This window comes from Propithecus coquereli, unplaced genomic scaffold (assembly GCF_000956105.1).
Source record: "Propithecus coquereli isolate 6110/MARCELLA unplaced genomic scaffold, Pcoq_1.0 Scaffold346, whole genome shotgun sequence".
Classification (NCBI taxonomy): Eukaryota; Metazoa; Chordata; class Mammalia; order Primates; family Indriidae; genus Propithecus; species Propithecus coquereli.
Genome location: NW_012149130.1, coordinates 2,403,308 through 2,406,120, shown reverse-complemented (window position 1 = coordinate 2,406,120; position 2,813 = coordinate 2,403,308).

Below are 2,813 nucleotides of genomic sequence, written 5' to 3'. Positions count from 1 at the left end.
TTGCCAAGGCTGGGGTGCGATCATAGATTACTACAGCCTCAAGTGTAAGCCTGAGCTCAAGTGATCCTCCTGCCTCAGCCTCCTGAGTAGCTGGGACTGCAGGCACATGCTACCATGCCTCTAATTTAAAAAGATTTTTTTCTGTAGAAATGGGGTCTCACTATGTTGACCAGGCTGGTATTGAACTCCTAGCCTTTACTAAGTAGTCCTCCCACCTCGGCCTCCGAAAGTGCTAAGATTACAGGCATGAGCCGCTGTGCCTAGCCTCCAGGTTTTTTTAAATTTTTATGATGAAAGGGCTAGTCTGGTACCAGTTACTTGAAAATGGTTAAAAATGGAAGTGTACTTGATTTTTAGATCACAAAATGAATGATTAATATGTTAGTATATGTAAGGTATTCCTCATTGTATAATATGGTATATTATATTAATATAACATGATGCTGTACTATATAAGATATATATTAATTGATTCGTCACACACTTATTGAGGACTTACTGTATATAAGGCACAGTAGTAACTAGAGGGAGAAAAGATACTAGAATCTTTCTTAAGATATTTGGAAAATAACAGCCCCGCAAATTTTAGAGCCAGAGTGAGCTTTCTCATCCAATGTCCTCATTTTTAAGATGTCAAAACCTAGACCCAAAAGGTGACATGACTTGTCAAAGTCACACAGCTATTAGCGGGAGAAGAGGAAATAGCTTGGCATTTTCCCCCACTTAATCGAAAATATGTATTTTTAAAAAACTAATCATAATATTTGGATATTTTTCCCACTATAGACAATTTGGTTAGTGCCAATGTCCCTATCGATGCATCAGTGATATGAGCCAGAATGAGGAAGTAAGTCAGTCTGGGATCCTAAGAGCATTTTGTTTGAATTGCATAGAAAGATTAACTTAATAGTGTAGCGTCACCGTAAGTCGGCCAGGATGGACAAGCTCGGTTCTCTGTTGCACTCCACCTCAAGCACAGTCAGGAAAGAGGAAGCTGGTGCCTGGGTGTAATGGTACTTGTTGGAAAAATAACTGGAATGATAATGGTGGCTATCTTAGTAACTTATCCACCTTGTTAACTGTGTAGTGAGTACACCTATCTCATTTGCTACCAAAACCATGAAGATATTTTGCATTTTCCCAAAAGCTGCATTTTTCGTACTTTTCTGAAGGAAGGAGTGAGAATCTGCAGTGAATGCAGCCAAAGCACCATTCCCTCCTGTTCGACCTTATTACCAGGCCTATCACTCTGCATACAGCAAGTCCCTGACAACTTCCCTCTGGGAAGCTCTGTCCGGAGTCTGGCACTAAGGGAATTTGGCAGAGATTTCCAATGTTCTAGAATATGCCCTTGCATTCGAAAGACCCACCTGTCTGGTTGTGGGAATGGGGTTGGCAGGAAAAGCTCTAATGATAATGAGGGGATTTCCCCAGGTAGTTTCTCCCTTAAGCAGCACAGGCCACCTTTGCTTTCAGAAATGGCGGATGGGATCATTTGGATCGGCTGTCCTGCTCAGAACAATTAGGAATGCTGGAAAAAATATTCTAACTCTTTTCTGAAACTTGAAAAAGATGCCTAATAGAAACAAATATGAATCTTCTCTGGAGAAAGACCGTTATCTTAAAAGTTTTCAAATTATTTTGAAAGGTGATTTTGTGAAAATGAAGTCTCACTCATGATACAAAATAATTGGCCACACGAGAGAAAACAATATCAGTGAAAGTGGCAGAAACTATAGACCATAGAAACAGACCCACCTGGGATCCAAACATTGTGATTATCAGAATAGACTTGAAAATAACTGCATTTACTATATTCGAAGAGATCAAAGACAAGATTGGTAATTTTCCAAAGAGCCAGAAGATACGGAAAAGAACCAGTTGTAAATCTTAGAAATGAAGACTACAATAGCTAAAATGAAAACTGCAGTGAATGGATTTAAAGGAAGACTTGGCACAGCTGAAGACAGTTACCGACCTGCAGAGAGGGCCAGAGAAGGTGTGACAATCCGGCACAGAGAGTCACAGGCACGGGAGGCACCAGAAAGAGCGTGAGATTGGGGGGTAAACAGATGCTGAATTTTATGAAATGGTTTTTCCTACCATTGATGGAATTGACTTTTTCTATTAATGTGGTGAATTACATACTAACTTACTACCCAACTATAATATAGTGGTTCTCTCGCTGTAGGAAGGGCGAGTGGGGCCTCCGTAGAGCTGGTGATGTTCTGTTTCTTGACCTGAGTGGTAATTACATGACCGTTTTGCGACAAATCATACACTGGAACATCTTCCTTTCTTGCATTTTTATATGTATGCTAATTTTTTCAAAAAACATTTAAAAAGAATAAAAAGTACAGGCTCAGGCATGTACATCATTGGCAGGTGCCAAAAGAGGGCTGCTTCCTCTTCTGCCTACAGCAGGAAAGTACAGTTCGTCTCCAGCAGGGAGTCAGCACAGAGGGACGGCCGATCACCATCCAGTGCCTTCCGGTGGATTTGCATTGTCATGGGAAACACACTGTTGAGGAGGATTGTGCGGCCCCATCTGGGACCAGAGGGAAAGGGTCACGATCGGTAGCAACATCTGCCACAGCAGAGGACCAGGGAGTGGTGCGTGTGTGCCATTTGGCCTGGATGATGGCTAAGGGCCAGGGAGTGGTGCGTGCGTGCAGTGCGTGTGCCATTTGGCCTGGACGGTGGCTAAGGGCCAGGGAATGTTGCGTGCGTGCAGTGCGTATGCTGTTTGGCCTGGACGGTGGCTAAGGGCCCGGGAGTGGTGCGTGCGTGCAGTGTGTGTGCCATTTGGCCTG